Source organism: Dioscorea cayenensis, chromosome 15 (genome assembly GCF_009730915.1).
Source record: "Dioscorea cayenensis subsp. rotundata cultivar TDr96_F1 chromosome 15, TDr96_F1_v2_PseudoChromosome.rev07_lg8_w22 25.fasta, whole genome shotgun sequence".
Taxonomy (NCBI): Eukaryota; Viridiplantae; Streptophyta; class Magnoliopsida; order Dioscoreales; family Dioscoreaceae; genus Dioscorea; species Dioscorea cayenensis.
The window spans coordinates 7,601,440-7,609,849 of NC_052485.1; the positions used below are offsets into that span (position 1 = coordinate 7,601,440).

An 8,410-nucleotide genomic window follows, 5' to 3' on the forward strand; every position below is an offset into this window, starting at 1 on the left:
ATTAAATAAAAAATTACTTATTTCTACTTAAACACACGCATTATAAATATTTCAAATAAATTCACACTTTAAGTAGATTTTTTTAATAAATATTTAAATTATTACAATTATCATTATTATTTTAATTTTAAATTTTTTACTTTAATTTTGTTCCTTCTCAAATACCACCATTTATTTTTCCTTTGAAAATATGTCATGCATTATTGTCTTGTATAAGACAAAAAAATGTTGCTATTTATATCATCACAATGGATTGATGCTTGATAAGATCTACTAAAATATAAAATAATTAAATTAACATAAAAGCAAAAAAAGAAATACATAAAAACAAGGATCTGCGATGGGTGTCATGTGAATACTCAATTAAAATAAAATTAGATTGTAAAAGGGAAAGGAGAAACTTATGAAATGACGTTATGTAATTAATTTAAAAATTAAGGGTATTAAGGTCTTTTAAAATATTTTAAAATTTTTAAAAGGTTCTTCCTCCCTCGTCACCGCAGATCGGGGGGCTATAAAAAGTGGGGGTTCGGAGGGTTTTGAAGGGTCAAAGTTAACCCTTCCTTTCCTTTCATTAAATTATAAATATATATTCAAACGAGGGAATGACTCACTTTGACCCTCATACCCCTCATTTTACTTTACTTTTCCTCACCGGCCCTCAATCCAAACATAGCATAAAGTTTGATATTAGAAAAAAATAAAAATGCCTATTTCCATAAATAATTACAAAAATACCTATTATGGTAATTAATTAAAAAATAAACAATATTTAAATAAAAAGCCGTGGAAATCTCAATATTTAACTACTAATGTACTCTCTCTACTCTTTCTATTTATCTTAATTAATTAATATATATGAATTAAAAAAAATTGGCTAAAGTTAATTAGTAATCTAAAATTTATAAAAAAAATATATTAAAATTTCAAAATTATTCTTATTTTAAATATAATTTAATAAAACTAATTTTATTTAAAATATAATTTAATAAAATGTGCAGTTGCACATTATTTATTGAAAATTGCAAAAGTGTATTAAATATAGAAGATAACTTTGAAAATTCAATATTTACTTTTTCATAAATTTTTTAAATTGACAAATAAAAAATGAAAGAAAAACTCTAAAATGAACCAATTAAAAAGAAACATAAGCAGTATTCTACAAATTTTGTTTAATATTAAAATTTTATATATTTAAATCTACAATCGAAATCCCCCTCCCCCCCACCCACACCCACACACACACACACACACCCTAACCCAACGGGGAGTTGGCCATCTGTGGGATCCCTACCCCATCCCCATCCCCATCCCCGTCCCCGCCTCCATCTAAAAATATTTAATCCCACATATAATGTTATAAAATCATGGCAAGTATAATTTTTTGACGAATCACTCATAATATAAAAAATAAAAATAGAAAACATCAATCCAAAATAATGAAGTTTGCACTTTTTTTTTCAAGTCACACATGCAAAACAATGCTAAAATAGATATTAAAATTTTAAATCCAAAATAATAGGTTTTTTTTTGTTTACATGGGTGCTATCAATCATCAATTATTTTTCTATCAATGAGTAGCTCTATTTGCTAATATAATATTTACATATAGGTATATATATATATATATATATATATATATATATATATATATATATATATACATATGACATATGTGTATTTTTATAATTTTATTTTTCTAGTCGGGTCCGAGGTGGGTATCAAAATCCCCTTATCCACCCCGCCTCGTTTCATAGTTGTCGGATTTTACTTGAACCCAACCCGAAACCCTGTCAAAGCGGGGTTTTCCCGTCACACTTGGGTCGGGTCAAGTCTGGTCAGGTCAGGCCTGGTTTGGAGATGGTTGCCATCTCTAATCCTTGTGGTAGTTAGACTCTGTATAAAGATAAATCCCTCTCAGTACATATTTGTTAACATACATAAAAAATTGAACTTAAAAATATTTGTTTGAGTAACTTAACGTTCTATAAATTGGATCAACCCTGGTTAATAAACTTAACTTTTAACCACCAAGCTATTTTATATAATTTATTTAAAATATATATATATATGTTTAAACTTGTATCTTTCACAAATAACCTTTGATTTGCATAGGTAAACTTGTAATTTGAGCAGATAATGGCCATTTTAAGTACGTAGTCTATGAATTATATTTAACACATTTGCAACCTAAGTAGCTAGTAGATGTTTCTGAGAGAAAAGGCAGAGAATAGAGTGGATATACATGTGATTTGAATGGTATCCTCATAATAGGGACGGACACACATATAATCTAAGTAGGTAGTTGATGTTTCTGAGTTAATAAAGCTTGCTTGAAATTTTTATCACCTCAAAAAGTAAAGCATGATTCAAATCAGATAGACTTACAATCTTGAAGGCTAATGGATACATCTCAGGGGTAATGACTCATGTTTCTTCTTCAACATCATAACCACGAAGTTATTTTATGCTAACTTCCAGTTTTCTTCATTTTCCCTCCAACCTCTTAACCACTAAGCTATTCGAAACTCACTCTCATTTCTCACATGTTTTCTTTCTCTCCATTATCTTAACTTGTTAGTTCTGTTTCATTAGAGATTGTTAGTTCTGTCGGAGGTGTGCGGGTTACAATTCAATCAATATCTCATGCAAGCACACACGCACAATCATACTACAACACAAAGAAAGAAGATACACGAATTAGTAACCCAGTTTGGCTTCACTAATAGTCTAGACTTGAGGGTCAAGCCTAGAGATAAATCTACTAAAAGAGGGAAATAACCTGGGTACAAGACTTGCATTTATCCTCACCAAGGATTACAAGCACCCTCTCTAGATTGCTAGATGCCCACTCTCTCACCCGCACACGTGGGTCTCTGTCTAGTTGACTCATCCTAAATCTTTAGAGCGAAGTTCTTTATATAGATGACTCTACAACCTAAAGATAGGGTCTCCCTCTTATAGAATCTCCATGGCTGCTAACTTAGACAACTTCCAAAATTAGCTGTTACACCACTAAGTGCAAGTGAGCTTGCAATGTGGCCCTCCTAATGACTTTGACTGAGTTCAACTTCCTTTGTAACGCAACCTCAAGATATCTCCAACCCTTTTAGTTATGTCTAAGTCGATGCAGTCGAATCCTCCCTATCTTAATTTATCATCAACTAGTTACCTCCTTACAATCTTGTCAACAATACTCTCTCACTGGTCACGCCTCATCATGGTGCATATTCACCAAAGATAGTCTTCAACAATCTTTACCAAACTTAATCTCCAAATCATCCAAATTTGTCCTTCACAATCTCTTGCAATATTTAAGTTACCAAACTTGATTTTCATTCATCCAAGTTTGATTCTTTAATCTTCTAGTTCCCAAATTTAATATTCTGTTCATTGAAGTTTGGCTCTTCATAATCTTGTCTTCAATCTTCTCCATGTGCAGTTATGTCTTTAAATAGCTCTGTCCACAATTAGCTTTATCTTCATGGAAACAAATTGAGCTCCGATATGATCTTGTCCTCCAAGTAGTTTCACTTTAAATCAATCCACTTGCCAAATATAGCTAAGATCTTTTTCTTAACCTTTGACTTGCCAAACGTAGCTAGAATCTCCATTTGGCTTTGTCTTCACATAATTATCATCCTTGCTTACTACTTAAATAAGATCAACCTTAGTTTTAATAGCTCCTTCTTAAGATGGCGTTTTTCCTAGAATATCTCCTTTAAGTTGATACCTTTCCATTGCCATGACACCATGCCTTTTCATCAAATTGCCACATCACTATCGACTGCCATGTCATTATAAACAAGTTATCAAATGATGCTAATAAAGTGTGTCTGCACTAATAGAGATTATTAATGTTCTTCAAGTTATCAATCACAGACAATCAAAAGAACCAAAAAGAAAGATAAAGGCATAGAAATTTGGTAACTCATTTTAGTACTAAATACATATATCTGCGTGGTCAAGCTTGAATAATTAATTTACTAATAGAATAGGCAATTTACTGAGTACAAGATTTCATACAAATTACGAAATATCATACTTTCCTTCTAAATTTGCATCCCTTGACTCCTCATCAATAATGGTAATCAACACATGAGATCCTCTCCTAGAAGCTCTGCCTTCACTAACACCCTATTGGTCTCAAAGCTTTTCTCAATATCTGGAACACAATCATCATGGATAACAAACTTTTTCTTAAGATCAAATCATGCTCTCGCCACATCTCACTGGCCTCTATAGGACAAAATCCTTAAGAAGTGACTTATATGGATGTCTAATTAATCATCATCCTAAATCATTCTCTTATGTTAACATTCTCCATATCAACCTTGGTAAAATCTGTAGTTAACTCACTACACCAATTCTCAGTTTTAGAAGCACTTTTATAGAGGTGGTTATTAAAAACCGGCTCCATACTGTGTTATAATTTTTAAAAAAAATAAATTACATCCGGTTTTAAAAAACCCCCACAAATTAAATAAAACAACTCTCTCTCTCTCTCTCTCTCTCTCTCTCTCGCACGATCTTCGCCGCACCGCCCCACCGCACCGACGATCGCCACACCACACCGCCGCACCACCGCCGGTGAGTTCTAACCGACGATCGCCTCCACTGATAACGGAGTTGGTTATGTTAGAATTTTCTGTAACGGCGTCGTTTAAGCGGTCTCCTTCGCGGTTGTCGTGCTAGCTCTTCATCCCCCCTATATATACTCACTTTCACTTCCCGCCCCATTGCTCCATCTTTCTCTCACTCTCTCTTCCTCTCTCTCTCTTTCTAAGGTTTCAGGTGATCTTAATTCCCAGAGATGTTTTTCTAATTTTCATGTCATTTCTTGCTTTACATCATTATCAATTAGAGCTTTGCGGATTTTTTCTTATGATTTCTTGAAATTTTTACAGTAATTTTAGCTTGTTGGATCGATTGTTTTATCAATGAGAGAGAGCTCTGCTAATATGATTTATTGCGATTTTACTGTAATTCTAGCTAGCTTTATATCATTATCATCTCATCTGGCGTTGTTGATTATCGATCTATGGATCATTAGCTAGATTGAAATTAATTGTTTCTCAAGTGCTCTCTCTGCTGTGATTGGTGCAATGATGTGCTTCCTTGCTATCTGATTTGTAGGAAGAGCTAGCGGCATATATAGTCCACTGAGAGTTAGAGATGCTAATTTCTCTTTGTTTTTCAGTATTAACATTGTAATCTGCCATTTTTTCATTAGATCCACAAGCTTCTAGCATTTACTAATAATATTAATGTCATTTTTATATTTTTTTTCCTGAGATTTTTACTGTAATTCTGTTTGTTTTTAGGTTTTTCATTAGATCTTTCAGTGCATATAACATCATTCATTGAAATTAAAATGCAGCATAAGATGGTGACAATTAATCTCTCAGGCCATATTTTAAAATGAAGGCATACATAAATGTTTCATTTTAAAATGAAGGTTTCAGTTAAGGCATCCAGATGTTTTTTTTTGCCTTAGTTTATTATCTTCAAAGCCTTCAAAATTTGCAATTAGCTCATGCTTTAGATCTTCTTTTTTAATCAGTGGATGCCAGAATTCCATCGCTTTGCTCCCAATGTTCCAATTGTTCTGAATGGGAACCAAACTAGGCGTGTGTAATCTCTTAAAAACTTATCAAGAAATGTAGTATGACAAAAGGTTCCTTTTCTGTTGTATGATCATTGTTATCATTAAATGTTCCAGACTCTCGTGACGACAGAGGATATCTTGCTGATCACCCAGGTGTTGTTGCAATAACACCTGCACATGTAAGTGATCAAACCTGAGAAAATTAATTTTGAAAATTTTCCTTTAGAGAGTTTTGACAATGAAGAAAAACTTTCATTGTTAGGGAGGGGAACTTAGGAAGCAAATTGGTGCTTCAGCATACATTGAATGCAGCTTCAAGACTCAGCAGGTACATGATAATCATTTGAGTAGTCAGTGAAAATAATACAAACCATGCATCTTAAATACTCTGAATATTCCTAATTTTGTTGGTTCTGATGAGCAGAATGTCAAAGCTGTTTTTGATACTGCAATTAAGGTGGTTCTGCAACCTCCTTGAAGGAAGGAGATCGCCAAGAAGAATCCACTGAGCGTAATCAGTAAGCCCATATCAGCTGTGCTTGTTGTTTGTCTAGGGCAGATGCTATGGCTGGAATAGGTTAGATGTTAGTATTATTTTTTGTCCTTAATGCTTAAGATAATATAAATATGTTCCATTTTTGAGAGTCCTTTGACTGGAAATAGTTACAATCATTATAGGCGTGATTGAAAATCATTGCCTTTCTCATCTCACTTTCATAAATAACTTGGCAATACGAACTTTTTCTTTTGCAGGTACTTTAATGATCTACATGTTTTTGATCTTGATCAATTTAAGGTGAGCCAGATTGCTTCTCTATTGTATGTTCACTAGTTGGCATATATGTATATTTTGTTGGTGCATTTTATATGGTAGATTAACACACTTTTTGTATCTCATTAGATCATGTGTTAAACTATCTTTAATTTAATTAATACCTACCATATATGCCTTTTATTGTAGTGGCAAGAAATAAAACCCCGACCTGGAGCCATGTGGCCAAGCCCAAGGAGTGGTTTTTCACTAGTCGCTTTTCCAAGATGAGGTAAGTAAGTTCAGATCTAATTGTTCTCTTTCTTATTTTATCACTATAATTTTTACTTGAATAGTTTTTATTTTTTTCTCTTTTTGCTATATATTTCACCCTATGGCATCCGCTTGGACATTCTAGAGGAGTAATGGACTCCTACCCCGACTATATTGAAGGTGTTTTTTTCGTCATTGTTTTTTTACTTTATATATTATTTTTCATTTTTGATATGCTACAAATGACAACTTTTATTGTTCAATGATGTGACAAGTTTCTTAACTGAATTGACCAAGTCCTTCTTTGCTTCTTTTTTTTTTTGTGTTTTTTGTGTCAAGTTGAAATATCTAAAACTGCATTATAGGATCCATGTTTTGAAACTTGGGTTAAAAAAAGTTGCATGATGCCTGAAACATTTGTAGTAGTTGCTCATCTAATAATGCTATCTATATAACTGATGTTTTTGAATATGCATGCATGAAAACTTTTACAAAGTAGTAAATTGTGGCACATTATTATGACCTTTCAATTTATTCAAAATCATCAAAGCTCTTAATTATTTTTCAAATTTGCATGTTCTGCTATCAATTTGCTCACTCGTGATGGTTATGAAACCAGATGATCCCCTGGTTCCTGAGATGAATACACACACACACACACACACACACACACACACACACAGATATATATATATATATATATATATATATATATATATATATATATTCTAAGAAATATATAGGGTGCATAATTTTTCAGATGGTCTTTCGCAATGTTAAGTCTATTTTGTTCTTTTCTTTTATTTATTTATTTGGGAACACAACATGATCATTTTAGGTGTTTCTTTGCTTGTCTTTGTGGTTTAGTCTGGTATATATTTGGGATATAATCAGGTCTTTATTGTGAATTATATGGTGCAATTTTTTGTTATTTTGGTATCTTGTTTTTTATTTTTTTCTTTTCGTGTTTGTTTCATGCAGGTGATGTTCTAATGAGCTTGTTCATGAATGAGCTATATGGTTTCCAATTAGATAGTCATCGTTGGTATGATCTATTTTCTCCATCTTGGATTGGATATTGTTTCTATTTTTTTTTTTAAGATGGCCAGTTTGTTTGAAGTTGCTTCAATGCAATATTTCTATGTTATGGTTTTCTTGTGAGGTAGTATTATTTACCTTGCCCATGCCATAACATTGTTGTTTTAATGGTCTTCCTTTTTGTAAGAAGCGTATATACCCAGAGTTGGCAAACAAGAATTTGCATTTAAACATTATCTGATTAGCATCTGAATTGAAAATTATTTTCTTCCTCAATCTCACAAGCTCCTGGTTCATATGTTAGCCTTTTGATGAAGTACGTAAGTCTTTAGTCTATGAACTTCATGTTTAATTTAAGACTTCGAGTGGCCATATATTTGAGGAACTAGACAGTTGTGATATATTTTAGTTTGATTGCACAAGATTTGTTGATGGCAAAGTGAGAAAATTCATCTATATTTTCTTGAATTCTTCAATTTCAGTGCAAACATCAAACATTAGCTACAGTTGATTTCTTCAGTATTTATTAGTCATACCTGCAATCCATTACCCCAGTGAAACTATGATCCAGTGTCTTTAGTTTTTTTGGGTTTTTTATATATAATTAATGCCAGTTTTACAACTCACTGGGAATAGTATGCAGTGAAATTTAGATAATGATGTCTACTGTTTGCAAATAAATGTATATGAATTTCTTATGAACGGCATTCAAAGTTTAATTGTTAAAAATTAGTGGTTTT

General features: G+C 32.3%; 1 long non-coding RNA gene across 1 annotated transcript; it reads left to right on the forward strand.

Annotated features, from left to right (window-relative positions):
* Positions 1–6,034: 6,034 nt before the first annotated feature.
* On the forward strand, positions 6,035–6,629 carry LOC120276873. The gene is made up of 3 exons (XR_005541377.1): positions 6,035–6,126; positions 6,362–6,404; positions 6,570–6,629. It is a non-coding gene; the product is annotated as an uncharacterized LOC120276873 (long non-coding RNA).
* The last annotated feature ends 1,781 nt before the right edge of the window (positions 6,630–8,410 follow it).